We start from the raw sequence: 24,691 nt of genomic DNA on the forward strand, positions 1-24,691 counted from the left end.
TATATGCCCATAACTTAACATGCGAACGTTTCCTTAGTATAGCCAAAGTACTTGAAATATCATTTTCCTACCCAAAATCATTAATGCTCATGACAATTGATACGTGCAGTTCTCCTTTAAATAGCCATTATACAATTCCAAACATTACAATTCTCTGTGAAATACAATTTTCGTACCTTAATTCTCCATATCAATCACATATGATGCGAACTGAACTCTTAACATAATCATACTACGTGAAATAGCTCATTCTTAGCAGAATCAAACATACTTATCAAATCTGATTTGATGTGTATCCTAAATATGACCATACTACTTCAAATAGCACTTTCCTACCTAAATCATACATGCTCATAATATCTAATTCGTACTGTATTCTTAACATGACCTTACGACTCGAAATAAAATTTTACTGTCAATAACGTACATGATAGTCACTTCGGAGGGAAACCGTACCCCTACCATGCCCGTTTAACAGACAAACTATCCAAAAATGCATGCTTATCACATCATATAAGCATTGTACGCCTGACATCTCCAAACTGTTTCAAATGACTTATTCCTGCTAAAATCATATATGCCCATAACTTAACATGCGAACGTTTCCTTAATATAGCCAAAGTACTTGAAATATCATTTTCCTACCCAAAATCATTAATGCTCATGACAATTGATACGTGCAGTTCTCCTTTAAATAGCCATTATACAATTCCAAAGATTACAATTCTCTGTGAAATACAATTTTCGTACCTTAATTCTCCATATCAATCACATATGATGCGAACTGAACTCTTAACATAATCATACTACTTGAAATAGCTCATTCTTAGCAAAATCAAACATACTGATCAAATCTGATTTGATGTGTATCCTAAATTGGACCATACTACTTCAAATAGCACTTTCCTACCTAAATCATACATGCTCATCATATCTAATTCGTACTGTATTCTTAATATGACCTTACGACTCGAAATAGAATTTTACTGTCAATAACGTACATGATAGTCACTCTGGAGGGAAACTGTACCCCTAACATGCCCGTTTAACAGACAAACTACCCAAGAATGCATGCTTACCATATCATATAAGCATTGTACCCCTGACAACTGCAAACTGCTTCGAAAAACTTATTCCTGCTAAAATCATATATGCCCATAACTTAACATGCGAACGTTTCCTTAATATAGCCAAAGTACTTGAAATATCATTTTCCTACCCAAAATCATTAATGCTCATGACAATTGATACGTGCAGTTCTCCTTTAAATAGCCATTATACAATTCCAAAGATTACAATACTCTGTGAAATACAATTTTCGTACCTTAATTCTCCATACAAATCACATATGATGCGAACTGAACTCTTAACATAATCATACTACTTGAAATAGCTAATTCTTAGCCGAATCAAACATACTTATCACATCTGATTTGATATGTAACCTAAATATGACCATACTACTTGTACTAGCACTTTCCTACTTCAATCACACATACTCATCACATCTGATTAGTAATTTATCTGTAATTAGATTTTACGACTTGATATAACATTTTCCTGCCAATAACGTACAGGATCATCACATCTGACGCAAACCGTACCCCTGACATGCACGTATGACAGAAAAACTACCCACAAATGCATGCTTATCACATATAAAAAGTGTATGCCTAACATGGCCAAACTGTTTCAAATAACTTATTCCTACTAAAATCATATAAGCCGATAACTTAAGATGCCAAACGTTTTCTTAATACGGCCAAAGTGCTTGAAATATCATTTTCCTACCCAAAATCAATAATGCTCATCACAATTGATGCATACTGCTCTCACTTAAATAGCCATTATACAATTCCAAAGATACCAATACTGTGGGAAATACCAATTTCGTACCTTAATTCTTCATATCAATCACATATGATGCGAACTGAACTCTTAACATAATCATTCTACTTGAAATAGCTCATTCTTAGCAGAATCAAACATACTTATCAAATCTGATTTGATATGTATCCTAAATTGGACCATACTACTTCAAATAGCACTTTCCTACCTAAATCATACATGCTCATCATATCTAATTCGTACTGTATTCTTAACATGACCTTACGACTCGAAATAAAATTTTACTGTCAATAACGTACATGATAGTCACTTCGGAGGAAACCGTACCCCTACCATGCCCGTTTAACAGACAAACTACCCAAGAATGCATGCTTACCATATCATATAAGTATTGTACGCCTGACAACTCCAAACTGCTTCGAAAAACTTATTCCTGCTAAAATCATATATGCCCATAACTTAACATGCGAACGTTTCCTTAGTATAGCCAAAGTACTTGAAATATCATTTTCCTACCCAAAATCATTAATGCTCATGACAATTGATACGTGCAGTTCTCCTTTAAATAGCCATTATACAATTCCAAAGATTACAATACTCTGTGAAATACAATTTTCGTACCTTAATTCTCCATACAAATCACATATGATGCGAACTGAACTCTTAACATAATCATACTACTTGAAATAGCTCATTCTTAGCCGAATCAAACATACTTATCACATCTGATTTGATATGTAACCTAAATATGACCATACTACTTGTACTAGCACTTTCCTATTTCAATCACACATACTCATCACATCTGATTAGTAATTTATCTGTAATTAGATTTTACGACTTGATATAACATTTTCCTGCCAATAACGTACAGGATCATCACATCTGACGCAAACCGTACCCCTGACATGCACGTATGACAGAAAAACTACCCACAAATGCATGCTTATCACATATAAAAAGTGTATGCCTAACATGGCCAAACTGTTTCAAATAACTTATTCCTACTAAAATCATATAAGCCGATAACTTAAGATGCCAAACGTTTTCTTAATACGGCCAAAGTGCTTGAAATATCATTTTCCTACCCAAAATCAATAATGCTCATCACAATTGATGCATACTGCTCTCACTTAAATAGCCATTATACAATTCCAAAGATACCAATACTGTGGGAAATACCAATTTCGTACCTTAATTCTTCATATCAATCACATATGATGCGAACTGAACTCTTAACATAATCATTCTACTTGAAATAGCTCATTCTTAGCAGAATCAAACATACTTATCAAATCTGATTTGATATGTATCCTAAATTGGACCATACTACTTCAAATAGCACTTTCCTACCTAAATCATACATGCTCATCATATCTAATTCGTACTGTATTCTTAACATGACCTTACGACTCGAAATAAAATTTTACTGTCAATAACGTACATGATAGTCACTTCGGAGGGAAACCGTACCCCTACCATGCCCGTTTAACAGACAAACTACCCAAGAATGCATGCTTACCATATCATATAAGTATTGTACGCCTGACAACTCCAAACTGCTTCGAAAAACTTATTCCTGCTAAAATCATATATGCCCATAACTTAACATGCGAACGTTTCCTTAATATAGCCAAAGTACTTGAAATATCATTTTCCTACCCAAAATCATTAATGCTCATGACAATTGATACGTGCAGTTCTCCTTTAAATAGCCATTATACAATTCCAAAGATTACAATACTCTGTGAAATACAATTTTCGTACCTTAATTCTCCATACAAATCACATATGATGCGAACTGAACTCTTAACATAATCATACTACTTGAAATAGCTCATTCTTAGCCGAATCAAACATACTTATCACATCTGATTTGATATGTAACCTAAATATGACCATACTACTTGTACTAGCACTTTCCTACTTCAATCACACATACTCATCACATCTGATTAGTAATTTATCTGTAATTAGATTTTACGACTTGATATAACATTTTCCTGCCAATAACGTACAGGATCATCACATCTGACGCAAACCGTACCCCTGACATGCACGTATGACAGAAAAACTACCCACAAATGCATGCTTATCACATATAAAAAGTGTATGCCTAACATGGCCAAACTGTTTCAAATAACTTATTCCTACTAAAATCATATAAGCCGATAACTTAAGATGCCAAACGTTTTCTTAATACGGCCAAAGTGCTTGAAATATCATTTTCCTACCCAAAATCAATAATGCTCATCACAATTGATGCATACTGCTCTCACTTAAATAGCCATTATACAATTCCAAAGATACCAATACTGTGGGAAATACCAATTTCGTACCTTAATTCTTCATATCAATCACATATGATGCGAACTGAACTCTTAACATAATCATTCTACTTGAAATAGCTCATTCTTAGCAGAATCAAACATACTTATCAAATCTGATTTGATATGTATCCTAAATTGGACCATACTACTTCAAATAGCACTTTCCTACCTAAATCATACATGCTCATAATATCTAATTCGTACTGTATTCTTAACATGACCTTACGACTCGAAATAAAATTTTACTGTCAATAACGTACATGATAGTCACTTCGGAGGGAAACCGTACCCCTACCATGCCCGTTTAACAGACAAACTACCCAAGAATGCATGCTTACCATATCATATAAGTATTGTACGCCTGACAACTCCAAACTGCTTCGAAAAACTTATTCCTGCTAAAATCATATATGCCCATAACTTAACATGCGAACGTTTCCTTAATATAGCCAAAGTACTTGAAATATCATTTTCCTACCCAAAATCATTAATGCTCATGACAATTGATACGTGCAGTTCTCCTTTAAATAGCCATTATACAATTCCAAAGATTACAATACTCTGTGAAATACAATTTTCGTACCTTAATTCTCCATACAAATCACATATGATGCGAACTGAACTCTTAACATAATCATACTACTTGAAATAGCTCATTCTTAGCCGAATCAAACATACTTATCACATCTGATTTGATATGTAACCTAAATATGACCATACTACTTGTACTAGCACTTTCCTACTTCAATCACACATACTCATCACATCTGATTAGTAATTTATCTGTAATTAGATTTTACGACTTGATATAACATTTTCCTGCCAATAACGTACAGGATCATCACATCTGACGCAAACCGTACCCCTGACATGCACGTATGACAGAAAAACTACCCACAAATGCATGCTTATCACATATAAAAAGTGTATGCCTAACATGGCCAAACTGTTTCAAATAACTTATTCCTACTAAAATCATATAAGCCGATAACTTAAGATGCCAAACGTTTTCTTAATACGGCCAAAGTGCTTGAAATATCATTTTCCTACCCAAAATCAATAATGCTCATCACAATTGATGCATACTGCTCTCACTTAAATAGCCATTATACAATTCCAAAGATACCAATACTGTGGGAAATACCAATTTCGTACCTTAATTCTTCATATCAATCACATATGATGCGAACTGAACTCTTAACATAATCATTCTACTTGAAATAGCTCATTCTTAGCAGAATCAAACATACTTATCAAATCTGATTTGATATGTATCCTAAATTGGACCATACTACTTCAAATAGCACTTTCCTACCTAAATCATACATGCTCATAATATCTAATTCGTACTGTATTCTTAACATGACCTTACGACTCGAAATAAAATTTTACTGTCAATAACGTACATGATAGTCACTTCGGAGGGAAACCGTACCCCTACCATGCCCGTTTAACAGACAAACTACCCAAGAATGCATGCTTACCATATCATATAAGTATTGTACGCCTGACAACTCCAAACTGCTTCGAAAAACTTATTCCTGCTAAAATCATATATGCCCATAACTTAACATGCGAACGTTTCCTTAATATAGCCAAAGTACTTGAAATATCATTTTCCTACCCAAAATCATTAATGCTCATGACAATTGATACGTGCAGTTCTCCTTTAAATAGCCATTATACAATTCCAAAGATTACAATACTCTGTGAAATACAATTTTCGTACCTTAATTCTCCATACAAATCACATATGATGCGAACTGAACTCTTAACATAATCATACTACTTGAAATAGCTCATTCTTAGCCGAATCAAACATACTTATCACATCTGATTTGATATGTAACCTAAATATGACCATACTACTTGTACTAGCACTTTCCTACTTCAATCACACATACTCATCACATCTGATTAGTAATTTATCTGTAATTAGATTTTACGACTTGATATAACATTTTCCTGCCAATAACGTACAGGATCATCACATCTGACGCAAACCGTACCCCTGACATGCACGTATGACAGAAAAACTACCCACAAATGCATGCTTATCACATATAAAAAGTGTATGCCTAACATGGCCAAACTGTTTCAAATAACTTATTCCTACTAAAATCATATAAGCCGATAACTTAAGATGCCAAACGTTTTCTTAATACGGCCAAAGTGCTTGAAATATCATTTTCCTACCCAAAATCAATAATGCTCATCACAATTGATGCATACTGCTCTCACTTAAATAGCCATTATACAATTCCAAAGATACCAATACTGTGGGAAATACCAATTTCGTACCTTAATTCTTCATATCAATCACATATGATGCGAACTGAACTCTTAACATAATCATTCTACTTGAAATAGCTCATTCTTAGCAGAATCAAACATACTTATCAAATCTGATTTGATATGTATCCTAAATTGGACCATACTACTTCAAATAGCACTTTCCTACCTAAATCATACATGCTCATCATATCTAATTCGTACTGTATTCTTAACATGACCTTACGACTCGAAATAAAATTTTACTGTCAATAACGTACATGATAGTCACTTCGGAGGGAAACCGTACCCCTACCATGCCCGTTTAACAGACAAACTATCCAAAAATGCATGCTTATCACATCATATAAGCATTGTACTCCTGACATCTCCAAACTGTTTCATATAACTTATTCCTGCTAAAATCATATATGCCCATAACTTAACATGCGAACGTTTCCTTAGTATAGCCAAAGTACTTGAAATATCATTTTCCTACCCAAAATCATTAATGCTCATGACAATTGATACGTGCAGTTCTCCTTTAAATAGCCATTCTACAATTCCAAAGATTACAATATTCTGTGAAATACAATTTTCGTACCTTAATTCTCCATATCAATCACATATGATGCGAACTGAACTCTTAACATAATCATACTACGTGAAATAGCTCATTCTTAGCAGAATCAAACATACTTATCAAATCTGATTTGATGTGTATCCTAAATTGGACCATACTACTTCAAATAGCACTTTCCTACCTAAATCATACATGCTCATAATATCTAATTCGTACTGTATTCTTAACATGACCTTACGACTCGAAATAAAATTTTACTGTCAATAACGTACATGATAGTCACTTCGGAGGGAAACCGTACCCCTACCATGCCCGTTTAACAGACAAACTATCCAAAAATGCATGCTTATCACATATAAAAAGTGTATGCCTAACATGGCCAAACTGTTTCAAATAACTTATTCCTACTAAAATCATATAAGCCGATAACTTAAGATGCCAAACGTTTTCTTAATACGGCCAAAGTGCTTGAAATATCATTTTCCTACCCAAAATCAATAATGCTCATCACAATTGATGCATACTGCTCTCACTTAAATAGCCATTATACAATTCCAAAGATACCAATACTGTGGGAAATACCAATTTCGTACCTTAATTCTTCATATCAATCACATATGATGCGAACTGAACTCTTAACATAATCATTCTACTTGAAATAGCTCATTCTTAGCAGAATCAAACATACTTATCAAATCTGATTTGATATGTATCCTAAATTGGACCATACTACTTCAAATAGCACTTTCCTACCTAAATCATACATGCTCATCATATCTAATTCGTACTGTATTCTTAACATGACCTTACGACTCGAAATAAAATTTTACTGCCAATAACGTACATGATAGTCACTTCGGAGGGAAACCGTACCCCTACCATGCCCGTTTAACAGACAAACTATCCAAAAATGCATGCATATCACATCATATAAGCATTGTACGCCTGACATCTCCAAACTGTTTCATATAACTTATTCCTGCTAAAATCATATATGCCCATAACTTAACATGCGAATGTTTCCTTAGTATAGCCAAAGTACTTGAAATATCATTTTCCTACCCAAAATCATTAATGCTCATGACAATTGATACGTGCAGTTCTCCTTTAAATAGCCATTATACAATTCCAAACATTACAATTCTCTGTGAAATACAATTTTCGTACCTTAATTCTCCATATCAATCACATATGATGCGAACTGAACTCTTAACATAATAATACTACGTGAAATAGCTCATTCTTAGCAGAATCAAACATACTTATCAAATCTGATTTGATGTGTATCCTAAATTGGACCATACTACTTGTACTAGCACTTTCCTACCTAAATCATACATGCTCATAATATCTAATTCGTACTGTATTCTTAACATGACCTTACGACTCGAAATAAAATTTTACTGTCAATAACGTACATGATAGTCACTTCGGAGGGAAACCGTACCCCTACCATGCCCGTTTAACAGACAAACTATCCAAAAATGCATGCTTATCACATCATATAAGCATTGTACGCCTGACATCGCCAAACTGTTTCAAATGACTTATTCCTGCTAAAATCATATATGCCCATAACTTAACATGCGAACGTTTCCTTAATATAGCCAAAGTACTTGAAATATCATTTTCCTACCCAAAATCATTAATGCTCATGACAATTGATACGTGCAGTTCTCCTTTAAATAGCCATTATACAATTCCAAAGATTACAATTCTCTGTGAAATACCAATTTTCGTACCTTAATTCTCCATATCAATCACATATGATGCGAACTGAACTCTTAACATAATCATACTACTTGAAATAGCTCATTCTTAGCAAAATCAAACATACTGATCAAATCTGATTTGATGTGTATCCTAAATTGGACCATACTACTTCAAATAGCACTTTCCTACCTAAATCATACATGCTCATCATATCTAATTCGTACTGTATTCTTAATATGACCTTACGACTCGAAATAAAATTTTACTGCCAATAACGTACATGATAGTCACTCTGGAGGGAAATTGTACCCCTAACATGCCCGTTTAACAGACAAACTACCCAAGAATGCATGCTTACCATATCATATAAGCATTGTACGCCTGACAACTCCAAACTGCTTCGAAAAACTTATTCCTGCTAAAATCATATATGCCCATAACTTAACATGCGAACGTTTCCTTAATATAGCCAAAGTACTTGAAATATCATTTTCCTACCCAAAATCATTAATGCTCATGACAATTGATACGTGCAGTTCTCCTTTAAATAGCCATTATACAATTCCAAAGATTACAATACTCTGTGAAATACAATTTTCGTACCTTAATTCTCCATACAAATCACATATGATGCGAACTGAACTCTTAACATAATCATACTACTTGAAATAACTCATTCTTAGCCGAATCAAACATACTTATCACATCTGATTTGATATGTAACCTAAATATGACCATACTACTTGTACTAGCACTTTCCTACTTCAATCACACATACTCATCACATCTGATTAGTAATTTATCTGTAATTAGATTTTACGACTTGATATAACATTTTCCTGCCAATAACGTACAGGATCATCACATCTGACGCAAACCGTACCCCTGACATGCACGTATGACAGAAAAACTACCCACAAATGCATGCTTATCACATATAAAAAGTGTATGCCTAACATGGCCAAACTGTTTCAAATAACTTATTCCTACTAAAATCATATAAGCCGATAACTTAAGATGCCAAACGTTTTCTTAATACGGCCAAAGTGCTTGAAATATCATTTTCCTACCCAAAATCAATAATGCTCATCACAATTGATGCATACTGCTCTCACTTAAATAGCCATTATACAATTCCAAAGATACCAATACTGTGGGAAATACCAATTTCGTACCTTAATTCTTCATATCAATCACATATGATGCGAACTGAACTCTTAACATAATCATTCTACTTGAAATAGCTCATTCTTAGCAGAATCAAACATACTTATCAAATCTGATTTGATATGTATCCTAAATTGGACCATACTACTTCAAATAGCACTTTCCTACCTAAATCATACATGCTCATCATATCTAATTCGTACTGTATTCTTAACATGACCTTACGACTCGAAATAAAATTTTACTGTCAATAACGTACATGATAGTCACTTCGGAGGGAAACCGTACCCCTACCATGCCCGTTTAACAGACAAACTACCCAAGAATGCATGCTTACCATATCATATAAGCATTGTACGCCTGACAACTCCAAACTGCTTCGAAAAACTTATTCCTGCTAAAATCATATATGCCCATAACTTAACATGCGAACGTTTCCTTAATATAGCCAAAGTACTTGAAATATCATTTTCCTACCCAAAATCATTAATGCTCATGACAATTGATACGTGCAGTTCTCCTTTAAATAGCCATTCTACAATTCCAAAGATTACAATATTCTGTGAAATACAATTTTCGTACCTTAATTCTCCATATCAATCACATATGATGCGAACTGAACTCTTAACATAATCATACTACGTGAAATAGCTCATTCTTAGCAGAATCAAACATACTTATCAAATCTGATTTGATGTGTATCCTAAATTGGACCATACTACTTCAAATAGCACTTTCCTACCTAAATCATACATGCTCATAATATCTAATTCGTACTGTATTCTTAACATGACCTTACGACTCGAAATAAAATTTTACTGTCAATAACGTACATGATAGTCACTTCGGAGGGAAACCGTACCCCTACCATGCCCGTTTAACAGACAAACTATCCAAAAATGCATGCTTATCACATATAAAAAGTGTATGCCTAACATGGCCAAACTGTTTCAAATAACTTATTCCTACTAAAATCATATAAGCCGATAACTTAAGATGCCAAACGTTTTCTTAATACGGCCAAAGTGCTTGAAATATCATTTTCCTACCCAAAATCAATAATGCTCATCACAATTGATGCATACTGCTCTCACTTAAATAGCCATTATACAATTCCAAAGATACCAATACTGTGGGAAATACCAATTTCGTACCTTAATTCTTCATATCAATCACATATGATGCGAACTGAACTCTTAACATAATCATTCTACTTGAAATAGCTCATTCTTAGCAGAATCAAACATACTTATCAAATCTGATTTGATATGTATCCTAAATTGGACCATACTACTTCAAATAGCACTTTCCTACCTAAATCATACATGCTCATCATATCTAATTCGTACTGTATTCTTAACATGACCTTACGACTCGAAATAAAATTTTACTGCCAATAACGTACATGATAGTCACTTCGGAGGGAAACCGTACCCCTACCATGCCCGTTTAACAGACAAACTATCCAAAAATGCATGCATATCACATCATATAAGCATTGTACGCCTGACATCTCCAAACTGTTTCATATAACTTATTCCTGCTAAAATCATATATGCCCATAACTTAACATGCGAACGTTTCCTTAGTATAGCCAAAGTACTTGAAATATCATTTTCCTACCCAAAATCATTAATGCTCATGACAATTGATACGTGCAGTTCTCCTTTAAATAGCCATTATACAATTCCAAACATTACAATTCTCTGTGAAATACAATTTTCGTACCTTAATTCTCCATATCAATCACATATGATGCGAACTGAACTCTTAACATAATCATACTACTTGAAATAGCTCATTCTTAGCAAAATCAAACATACTTATCAAATCTGATTTGATGTGTATCCTAAATTGGACCATACTACTTCAAATAGCACTTTCCTACCTAAATCATACATGCTCATCATATCTAATTCGTACTGTATTCTTAATATGACATTACGACTCGAAATAGAATTTTACTGGCAATAACGTACATGATAGTCACTCTGGAGGGAAACTGTACCCCTAACATGCCCGTTTAACAGACAAACTACCCAAGAATGCATGCTTACCATATCATATAAGCATTGTACGCCTGACAACTCCAAACTGCTTCGAAAAACTTATTCCTGCTAAAATCATATATGCCCATAACTTAACATGCGAACGTTTCCTTAGTATAGCCAAAGTACTTGAAATATCATTTTCCTACCCAAAATCATTAATGCTCATGACAATTGATACGTGCAGTTCTCCTTTAAATAGCCATTATACAATTCCAAAGATTACAATACTCTGTGAAATACAATTTTCGTACCTTAATTCTCCATACAAATCACATATGATGCGAACTGAACTCTTAACATAATCATACTACTTGAAATAGCTCATTCTTAGCCGAATCAAACATACTTATCACATCTGATTTGATATGTAACCTAAATATGACCATACTACTTGTACTAGCACTTTCCTACTTCAATCACACATACTCATCACATCTGATTAGTAATTTATCTGTAATTAGATTTTACGACTTGATATAACATTTTCCTGCCAATAACGTACAGGATCATCACATCTGACGCAAACCGTACCCCTGACATGCACGTATGACAGAAAAACTACCCACAAATGCATGCTTATCACATATAAAAAGTGTATGCCTAACATGGCCAAACTGTTTCAAATAACTTATTCCTACTAAAATCATATAAGCCGATAACTTAAGATGCCAAACGTTTTCTTAATACCGCCAAAGTGCTTGAAATATCATTTTCCTACCCAAAATCAATAATGCTCATCACAATTGATGCATACTGCTCTCACTTAAATAGCCATTATACAATTCCAAAGATACCAATACTGTGGGAAATACCAATTTCGTACCTTAATTCTTCATATCAATCACATATGATGCGAACTGAACTATTAACATAATCATTCTACTTGAAATAGCTCATTCTTAGCAGAATCAAACATACTTATCAAATCTGATTTGATATGTATCCTAAATTGGACCATACTACTTCAAATAGCACTTTCCTACCTAAATCATACATGCTCATCATATCTAATTCGTACTGTATTCTTAACATGACCTTACGACTCGAAATAAAATTTTACTGCCAATAACGTACATGATAGTCACTTCGGAGGGAAACCGTACCCCTAACATGCCCGTTTAACAGACAAACTATCCAAAAATGCATGCATATCACATCATATAAGCATTGTACGCCTGACATCTCCAAACTGTTTCATATAACTTATTCCTGCTAAAATCATATATGCCCATAACTTAACATGCGAACGTTTCCTTAGTATAGCCAAAGTACTTGAAATATCATTTTCCTACCCAAAATCATTAATGCTCATGACAATTGATACGTGCAGTTCTCCTTTAAATAGCCATTGTACAATTCCAAAGATTACAATATTCTGTGAAATACAATTTTCGTACCTTAATTCTCCATATCAATCACATATGATGCGAACTGAACTCTTAACATAATCATACTACGTGAAATAGCTCATTCTTAGCAGAATCAAACATACTTATCAAATCTGATTTGATGTGTATCCTAAATTGGACCATACTACTTCAAATAGCTCTTTCCTACCTAAATCATACATGCTCATCATATCTAATTCGTACTGTATTCTTAATATGACATTACGACTCGAAATAAAATTTTACTGCCAATAACGTACATGATAGTCACTTCGGAGGGAAATCGTACCCCTAACATGCCCGTTTAACAGACAAACTACCCAAGAATGCATGCTTATCACATCATATAAGCATTGTAGGCATTACATCTCCAAACTGTTTCGAATAACTTATTCCTGCTAAAATCATATATGCCCATAACTTAACATGCGAACGTTTCCTTAATACGGCCAAAGTACTTGAAATATCATTTTCCTACCTAAAATCATTAATGCTCATGACAATTGATACGTGCAGTTCTCCTTTAAATAGCCATTATACAATTCCAAAGATACTAATACTGTGGGAAATACCAATTTCGTACCTTAATTCTCCATATCAATCACATATGATGCGAACTGAACTCTTAACATAATCATACTACTTGAAATAGCTCATTCTTAGCAGAATCAAACATACTTATCACATCTGATTTGATATGTAACCTAAATATGACCATACTACTTGTACTAGCACTTTCCTACTTCAATCACACATACTCATCACATCTGATTAGTAATTTATCTGTAATTAGATTTTATGACTTGATATAACATTTTCCTGCCAATAACCTTTAGGATCATCACATCTGACGCACACCGTACCCCTGACATGCACGTATGACAGAAAAACTACCCACAAATGCATGCTTATCACATATAAAAAGTGTATGCCTAACATGGCCAAACTGTTTCAAATAACTTATTCCTACTAAAATCATATAAGCCGATAACTTAAGATGCCAAACGTTTTCTTAATACGGCCAAAGTGCTTGAAATATCATTTTCCTACCCAAAATCAATAATGCTCATCACAATTGATGCATACTGCTCTCACTTAAATAGCCATTATACAATTCCAAAGATACCAATACTGTGGGAAATACCAATTTCGTACCTTAATTCTCCATATCAATCACATATGATGCGAACTTAACTCTTAACATAATCATTTTACTTGAAATAGCTCATTCTTAGCAGATTCAAACATACTTATCAAATTTGATTTGATATGTATCCTAAATTGGACCATACTACTTCAAATAGCACTTTCCTACCTAAATCATACATGCTCATCATATCTAATTCGTACTGTATTCTTAATATGACATTACGACTCGAAATGGAATTTTACTGCCAATAACGTACATGATAGTCACTCTGGAGGGAAACTGTACCCCTAACATGCCCGTTTAACAGACAAACTACCCAAGAATGCATGCTTACCACATCATATAAGCATTGTACGCCTGACAACTCCAAACTGCTTCGAAAAACTTATTCCTGCTAAAATCATATATGCCCATAACTTAACATGCGAACGTTTCCTTAATATAGCCAAAGTACTTGAAATATCATTTTCCTACCCAAAATCATTAATGCTCATGACAATTGATACGTGCAGTTCTCCTTTAAATAGCCATTATACAATTCCAAAGATTACAATACTCTGTGAAATACAATTTTCGTACCTTAATTCTCCATACAAATCACATATGATGCGAACTGAACTCTTAACATATTCATACTACTTGAAATAGCTCATTCTTAGCCGAATCAAACATACTTATCACATCTGATTTGATATGTAACCTAAATATGACCATACTACTTGTACTAGCACTTTCCTACTTCAATCACACATACTCATCACATCTGATTAGTAATTTATCTGTAATTAGATTTTACGACTTGATATAACATTTTCCTGCCAATAACGTACAGGATCATCACATCTGACGCACACCGTACCCCTGACATGCACGTATGACAGAAAAACTACCCACAAATGCATGATTATCACATATAAAAAGTGTATGCCTAACATGGCCAAACTGTTTCAAATAACTTATTCCTACTAAAATCATATAAGCCGATAACTTAAGATGCCAAACGTTTTCTTAATACGGCCAAAGTGCTTGAAATATCATTTTCCTACCCAAAATCAATAATGCTCATCACAATTGATGCATACTGCTCTCACTTAAATAGCCATTATACAATTCCAAAGATACCAATACTGTGGGAAATACCAATTTCGTACCTTAATTCTTCATATCAATCACATATGATGCGAACTGAACTCTTAACATAATCATACTACTTGAAATAGCTCATTCTTAGCAGAATCAAACATACTTATCAAATCTGATTTGATGTGTATCCTAAATTGGACCATACTACTTCAAATAGCACTTTCCTACTTAAATCATACATGCTCATCATATCTAATTCGTACTGTATTCTTAATATGACCTTACGACTCGAAATAAAATTTTACTGCCAATAACGTAGATGATAGTCACTTCGGAGGGAAACCGTACCCCTGACATGCGCGTTTGACAGAAAAACTACCCAAAAATGCATGCCCATCACCTCATATAGGAAATGTACGCCTAACATGCCCAAGCGGTTTTAAATAACTTATTCTTGCTAAAATTATACATGCCCATAACTTAAAATGCCAACTGTTTTTTAACATGGCCAAAGTACTTGAAAAATCATTTTCCTACCCAAAGTCATTAATGATCATGACAATCAATGCGTACTGTTCACCCCTCAATTCCAAAAATAATAATACTGTGTGAAATACCCTTTCCGTATCTTAATTTTCCATACCAATCATATATGATGCGAATAGAACTCTTAACATGATCATAGTACTTGAAACATCACGTTCTTACTGGAATCGTATATGCACATCACATATGATTTGATATGAAGCGTAAGTATGAAAATATTACTTGAAATAGCACTTTCCTACCTAAATCATACATGCTCATCACGTATGATTCGTACTTTAGTTTTGATATGACCTTTCGACTCGAAATAACATTTACCTACCAATAACGTATATGATCATCATATCTGACGCAAACCGTACCTCTGACATGCACGTATGACGGAGATCTACCCAAAAATGGATGCTTATCATATCATCTAAGCATTGTTAGCCTAACATGGCCAAACTGTTTCAAATCACGTATTCCTGCTAAAATCATGCACGCCCATAACTTAAGATGCTGACCGTTTTCTTAATATGGCCTAAGTACTTGAAATATCATTTTCCTACTCAAAATCATTAATGCTCATGAGAATTGATGCGTTCTGTTTCCTTTAAATAGCCATTATACAATTTGGTTGATTTTTGTGATTTTTCAAATGCTTGTCCTTTATGTAGGAAAAAATTACTTGTAATATATTCATCAGATTTGAAGGATATATAAAACCATCTAAGTGTGAACGAGTTCCATATTTTGGATTATTGTAGATGGCTGCCATTTAAAATGGCCGCCATCTAAATTAATATGCCCCACTGGAAAATAATGTAAATTTCATCTAAATTTTATAAAACGTGGTATATAGGCTTGACATTGTACATTGAATTTAATTTTTTTGATTCTGTGATCATGTGTGGAACATGAGGGAACTTGTATGTGACTTGCTTTCAAGCACAACTTAAAACTTGTTTTATTTTATTTTTAGGGGGCTTTTGTTTCTTCTTTTTTGTTTTTATTTTTATTTTGTTTTGTCTTTTATGCGGATTTTTTGTGTTTTTTTTTTTTGTGAGAAAATTGTGTGTGGGTCCTGGCTTTATTATTTATGTACCATTAGGTAAAATCCGTGGTAATGTAAATTTGACGCTCGATCTGCAAACTCCAGTAGATTGTTTTTGAATGGCACCTTGAGGTACAATGTCAAAGAAATATATACACTTTTAATAAAATTATTGATTGGATGTCTTGAAAATGCTTGTTTTGGTCCTTATTCCTTACAGTTAAGTAACAACCCAAACCAAAACTTATCCCAGCTTTCCTTTTGTTTTAAACTTGTACATTGTAGAACAAATTTATCGTCCAGAAAACATGTTTCTACCAACACATACTGAATGATTAAACAACACATCAATTTCAATTTCATAAAGATCTTTATTTTTTTAAGTGATTTCTTCTGTGTGTAACTTTCTATTTCTTTACGTTTGTGTATTGTAAATTTTAGTGTTCCTGATGCTATCTTGTAAAAGGATTTCCCACCATTTCTACATTTGGTATCAATATTTATATCAGAAAATACTAGTTGTTTCCATTGCAAGTCATTTATAGGAAAACAATACAGAAACCCACGCTACAAAACTGTAAGTGAAATATCTTTTGTCTTTCTTTATGTATGGATTTTTTGTGAAAACATGTCTATTGCAGACCTATTCGATTTTTTTGATTAAATATGGTTTAGGTATATTATGCCATTTGGTGTATTGATTTCAACACGTCTGAGTACTAGATATCAACTTATATGACTTAATATATTAGACTGGCCGAGATGTAAAAGGAGGAAGTTTTAATTAAGGTATGGATGACAACAAACGAGTCCTTCCGTAAGTTAAGATATGAAACTACCTTACTCTACATTCAGTTTGTTTTTCTCTTTCAGAACTATTTGGTCATTTGGCCAGTATTTAATCCATACATTGTGGAAAGTTACACCGGATATTACTCCCTGTAAGACTGAAATCAGGCTTTCAGTACTTCTTATGTTATATTTTAGATTTGTGGTATATACCGTACACGGACTTCGTCCCCTATCGATTGATATCTCTGATACATAACACGTAAACTACCACAACATGGGCTTTAAGTGGATTTTCATATAAAGGCGACGTAAGCAGGATAAGCTTAAATAAATCAGAGTGATCAATTTTTTTTATTCTAAGAACAAAATACACATATCAACTGAAGTGCGAATATTATGAAGAAGGCGAAAGTACATTGTGAACAGTTAACAAATTCAAAAACCATATTACATGTAGTAGCATATACTTCAATACATGTACATGTAATCTCTTATTACATTCCCGAAGTGGTTTTCAAATAACATTTCCATATAAACTCAACATAAGGAAAATGTTCACATGCTTTCATGACTAGTTAACATTTGCTTATGGAAATAAGACCTGCTATTGAACATGACTGCATAAAAGATTTACAATATAGTCGTTCTATCCTTAGAACTTCGAGACAAGTCAGGCTTCGTCAGAAATCGTACGGAACAAAATATATATGAGTTTAAGACATAAAACATTATCATTATAATACTACAATTTAAATTTAACAATTGTGTAACTCATTTATTTTGTATATAAAAGTCTATATTTAGCTTTTAAGATATCCTGATATACTTGAACTAAGAATGATACAGATCGTTTGGTTATTTTAAAAACTATTACTATGGACACTTTACCAGTACTAAAGGAAGACTTTGGTACCCCTTATCAGTTAATATTATTCTACAGTTACCCAGTTCCACGTGGAGTTTTAACAAATATCAGTATGAAACATTACTGGGTTGGAGCCACATGTATAAGTGACAGTAACTGGAGTCTTATAACTTCATTTGCAATTGTTATCGTACATGTACAACAGATCTGTTAAAAATGACAGGGTGTCAATAATTCTAGTGATTATTATTTATAAATGCAAATACAGGAAGATATTTTCAGATGTTAACATTTCCAACGATTTATATTTTCCTATTTCCAATTTCAGGAGCTTGACACTGAGTCCTTCAAAATGAAGTGCAGTATTTTATGACACTGAATGAGATTTAAGAATACATGGTAATTTGGATGCTACTGAAAAGCCCTTTGACTAAAAATAACATATCACAAAATAAAAGTGTCATTTGGTCTTACTGTAAAAAAAATAGTACATATACATTAGGATCGCGTCTTTTTTATTGTGCAGATGTACACTTCTGTAAAACAGAAGACGAAGAAAAGAGAGGCTGCGATTCATCAGTTGGAAAGAACAAAACTGATCACAGATTTATTTAAAGACAAAACAATTTGAATATTTTCATTCTTCTTGTAAGAGTCAACTGTCAAATAATGGGAAAGTTGGTAAAACATATGAAGATGATAAGACTAGAATATTATTCTCTATATGAAAGGGAGATGGCAAGTAGGATCATTAGCTAAATGATCTCTGTGGATTTTTTTTTATAACTTTTTGAAAAAAAAATGTAAATATTCAAAATCATTAAAACATCTGAGTTTATGATAACAAATCAAATATAAAACCAGTATAATTCCATATATCTAGTAAGTTGATAGAAGTAATGAAACTCTTATTTTCATCAGTAACAATACTTCATAAAAAATGTTGCAGTAGCGCTACAACCAAAATGAACTTAGTTTTTTCACGGAAAACTTGCTTTAGTTTAAATTATGAATTACTCCATCTTGAAAGCATGACAATTTACTCGTCGTTTGACTAATTACTTGTTGCATAATAGTTTCTTCGACAATAAGAGAAATTTGCTGTTTCAGAACTTAATTGCGGTGAAACAATGGCGTCTAGGTAAAGCAGGTCTCAAGTTTCACAGTGTTCATTAGATGATTGGAGAAATGTACAGTTACAAAAGACTTGAATGGACTTAAGATGACATGTTCCACTTGAACTGTACTGCTTACAATAACAATCATAAATGAACATCCCAATTTTAACAGTACTATAATATTCTTTACATTATATTCACCACATAATAGTTCATGTATTACAAAAATAAATAAATAAATGAAAAATGCAAGTTCTGTAAAGCACAGCAGTTACTATAATGTATGTGATGGTAGTACACGGGCTTAAAAGTTACATCACAGCTAATTTTACATTACAATTCTACATTTTTTTACACATTGTGATTGAAATAATGTATACAAATGCATTAATTTCAGAATTTCTGAAGAAAAAAAACTGTTCATATAATAATCATGGCATCAGAATAGGTAGGCAGAATGTATATTTTGTATATAAAAATACTTTTAGTAATGTTATCAATACTAATATAAAATCAAATACAATTTATTGCATCATAAACTGAATAACGTATTAAATTCATTTATCCACAATCATTATTAACAATATTACAATAATTACATATAGAGTTCTTGAAGTTCATGACTTTTCCAATATCATATACTTTGAGCAGTAAATCAAAGACTACAACGATTAAATTTCTGTTTAGTCCAAATATCCTTTTTTATTATTTTAAAACATCTTTCAACACTTATTTCTTTGTAAAGCAATCCAAAATGTTCAAAAGAAAATACATATCAACCAATATTCCATCAAAGAAACTTTTTCTGTTATAAATCAAATATAATACATGTATATAAAACAACTAACATGTAAATTACTCCACTGGTTTCTCTTAAATACTTTTATTAGAAATCGCAACCCAGGGCAAAAAAATTCTGGATATAAACTTTCTCAGAACTTGGAGACAAGATAGGCTTCATGCACATTCACAAACATAAATTTCATAAAGGGACATATATCAATTGTATTCAATTATTAACTGTTCATTTCATCTTGTTTGTGGTTTGAAGAAAGATGGTCCTAAATCAAGTACAAAATCTCTCAGAACCTGGTGACAAGTCTGGCTTTGTGCACATTCATAAACAGAAACAAAAAATAATACAAAATTCACAAAAGAACATACATCAATTGCATTGAATTAAAAACTGTTCCTTTCATCTTTTTTGTGGTTTGAAAAAAAAGATGATTCTGAATCACAGAACACAAACTTTCTCAGAACTTGGCGACAAGTCCGGCTTCGTGCATTTATAAATCTTCAATTATATTAGAAATTGTAGTTTACAATTATTGAGCATATTATCTGATAAAGCAATATCAAGTTTTACTATCAAGCAGTTTTACTTATAGTGGATTTAAGATAAACCCCCTTAAAGAATCCTAAGCATGTTCGCCTCTATTTGTATTTTATAATTAAGTCAGTCAGATGGATTTTCGGATTGTGGTGCTACAGTGCCATCGTACGCTAACCAGGCAATGGACATTAATGTTGTGTCACAGACTAATCAACATGGCGTTCATTCCACAGCTACTGATGTTTCTAACACTAGAAAAGAAGTTTATGTCAATGTGTCGACCTCAAGCTCTATGACAAACATAACAAGAGGCTCCCAGGAGCTTGAATCTCTCACCTGGTTAAATTTTGTCTTTCAATGGCAATACATTTATCACGAGGTTTACTAATAATTTTGGCCTACGATGACTTTGATGGAACTGATCATAAGGATCAATACAAGGCTTAACAGATGAAAATAACGAAAGGACCACAGGTAGATCTCATCATGCTGAACAGTTTTACTCGGTTATAATTTGGCTAATGGGTTTTGAGATATATTGAAAAACTACAGCTTGACCCCTGTTCTATTTTTAGTAACGGTGACAAAGTTTTTTGACGGATCAAAAATCTAAACAGAACTTTTGTGCAAGATACCCCAAGAAACATCAATACTAAGTTTGATTCCAATCGATCAAGTAGGGTAAGAGGAGAAATTTTTTTAAAGAAATAACATTAAAAAAATGAAAGAAAAAACGTCGAAAAAAGTGCAATAACTCCTAAATGGCTTGACAGATTAAAATGAAAATATATATGCAATATGTAGTCTAACCCCTATGTTCTATTTTCATTACCGGCGGCCATGTTGTTTGACGGATCAACAATCTAAACACAACTTTTGTGAAAGATGCCCAAAGGAACATCTGTGCAGTTTCATATAATTCCGCTAAGTAGTTTCTGAGAAAGGAGAAGATTTTTAAAAAAAATTGTTAACGACCACGACGACGGACGACGGCGACGGACGCCAATTGATGGCAATAGCTCACATGGCCTTTGACCAGGCAATACATCGTCGGGTGAGATCGCGGTAGTGCCGCTGAATATATCAAGTGGGACAACACCTATAGTCAATGCACACGTCAACATGACATTGCATGTATAGAATAACATTTCTGAAAGTCTCCTGCATAGTACAATTCAATTATGTCAGCAGTCTTTACAAAAGTTGAAATCCAAATCAAACGATATTCAAGTTTTTCGTTTGCAAGTCAACATAAACAGAAGGAAGCAATTTTTGTTAACAATTTTGATTTCATATAAATATATATTAGTGAATAAATGTAACAATAAAATTTATGTCGTATTATAGCAGATTCATTTAGCTTTCAATGCATGTTCATTTTGAGTAAATTAAGTACATGTACATACAGATAAATACAAAAGGAAAAACAAGAATATACAGATCTCAAGGTATCACAAGTGTTTATGACAATCAACAGATTTTAATGTTTTGATGATGTTCATCTCAATCACTTTGGTATAATATGATATTTTAACACAGTAAGGAGTGCCAAGTTGTATATGAAAGCCAGTAAAACTAATATGTATACCATTTATCAATATTTCCAACATCCAGATCTAATGACATAAATCTTACTAACTTAAAAAATATGATGGATTGAACTACAAGAGTCAAATGTTGATAATCACTCAAAATATTCATACATAAGTAACCTGACAAAATAGAATATATTAAATATAACAAGTTAGAAGACCATAACAAAATACGTATGAACTATAAGTCTTTATGGTACAGAATATAATCATTTTCTTCCGAGTTGCTCATTTACTTTTGTTACTTTGTATGTATGATTTTAGTTACTTTATATTGTTTGTTGTGTATGTCTGTTTTCCATGTCTGGTCTTTGTCCCTGGATTACGTTCTTTTGATTACCGCTATAACCTTGGTTCCCTTGATTACTCTTTATAAGTTAAGTTGTATAACTTAATCTTAATCTTAAACTTAAGTGCAAATCAATTGCACTTGGAGATAAGTACCTACATTGAATCATAATACTAAGAAAACAATATAATAAATTATGAATTAACACATCATATGACATGACATAGCATTATAAAGATGTTCACTGCTCATGTCCAGTCATTTTTATGTCAGATTGTTGTACTCCTCTACCCATTTCATTGCATTGATATTTTTTACTTAGTGATCTCCACTTTTATTTTCATAATTTGATTAAACACATCTTAACATAATATTTCGACATTTTTTTATGAAATTCTTGTTATTTCTTCTGCGTATAAAGCCTTTTAAGACAAAACCTATGGAAAATCATGTGAAATTTTCCAAGGCTTATGTTTCAAAAAGAAGCACACTGACCCATCATTTTTTTTCTACATTCTAGCATAAAAAGATCTTAACAGATTTTACAACCCTCTAAAATCCTTATAATCTTTAAACACAGCAGTGAATATCCTTAAGGAAAACAAAACAAATAGATTTTTTTCTCAGATTAGCTCTAATGTTCTATGTAAGCTGTAGGTTCATGACCTTGTAAAAGGGATTACTGATAGTAATTTCTTATTAACGCATTAGGTTTACCATATGGCAATATTCCAAGTATTAAACAGGATCCAGCTTTTCAGAAGTACAAATACTCTTTCTGCAATTTAATTGTTGTAGACAAGCGATAAACTTATATTTTAAAAGTTTTCAAATTATCAAGTAAATGGAGCATTTTGGCACTTTTCAAGCTTTAAGACAAAGGAGGCACAACAGGAGAAGTTTTGTGCAGATGGGCTTCATTTAAACAGCCAGCTGTTATTACTCAGTGCTGTTTCGATTTGTTACCTTGGTAAACTATGCAAGACATATTAATAGTTTATTATAGCAAGACTTATTTGCCTAGCCAATTTCAATTTTAAGTGCAATCACTTTACTTTTGTTTTTATAACAAGTTTAAAATTAAAAGTCTTTTTGTTTTTTTTAAGTAAAAGTATATGATACTCCAATTATTAGTTAAGTAGGACAAATTGGTATAATGTAAAACAGATTTCTACCAAGAGAGCTCTATAAATCACTCACTAAGCCAGCTAGATTTGTGTTGAAATTGGAACTGGTCTATTAAGAATCAGTTACAGATTACACAGCCAACCTAAGATTTTTATTTCCATTTTGAGATAAGGTACATGAAGAGTTATCGTTCTTTATTTGCTTTGATAAAGTTGATGTTAGTTTGAGATTAATGTATTAAAAACACAGATTGCAAACTTTGCAATAAAATAAAACAAAATACTCCTACCCGTCTCTTTGAAATATATTTGTAGTTATTGATATATTAACTCAATCTAAAAAAGAGCCATTAAGCAAACAAAGACCATCCAGCTCTTGAATGGTATAAACTTGTCATTTACACCATTT

The 24,691-nt window shown here is 32.8% G+C and overlaps 3 protein-coding genes and 1 long non-coding RNA gene across 12 annotated transcripts in view; 2 read left to right on the forward strand and 2 right to left on the reverse strand.

The window, feature by feature from the left end:
• The window catches only part of LOC148601200 (uncharacterized), a 166,685-nt gene that overhangs the window by 102,093 nt on the left and 39,901 nt on the right, over positions 1-24,691 (reverse strand). The window lies entirely within an intron of this gene.
• The window catches only part of LOC148601201 (monocarboxylate transporter 13-like), a 149,881-nt gene that overhangs the window by 71,727 nt on the left and 53,463 nt on the right, over positions 1-24,691 (forward strand). The gene's annotated exons all lie outside the window — the stretch shown is intronic.
• On the forward strand, positions 17,424-19,281 carry LOC148601204 (uncharacterized). Its single transcript, XR_015917368.1, has 3 exons — positions 17,424-17,743; positions 18,154-18,266; positions 19,152-19,281. It is a non-coding gene; the product is annotated as an uncharacterized LOC148601204 (long non-coding RNA).
• The window catches only part of LOC148601205 (uncharacterized), a 41,263-nt gene continuing 34,862 nt past the window's right edge, over positions 18,291-24,691 (reverse strand). For both annotated transcript variants that reach the window (XM_088556749.1, XM_088556745.1), the window contains one exon: positions 18,291-21,525. The gene's annotated coding sequence lies outside the window, so the exon portion shown is untranslated. The remainder of the gene's footprint in view (positions 21,526-24,691) is intronic.

This window comes from Perna viridis, chromosome 12 (assembly GCF_037379345.1).
Source record: "Perna viridis isolate PV_CMFRI_1.1 ecotype Kerala chromosome 12, ASM3737934v1, whole genome shotgun sequence".
In the NCBI taxonomy this organism is placed as follows: domain Eukaryota; kingdom Metazoa; phylum Mollusca; class Bivalvia; order Mytilida; family Mytilidae; genus Perna; species Perna viridis.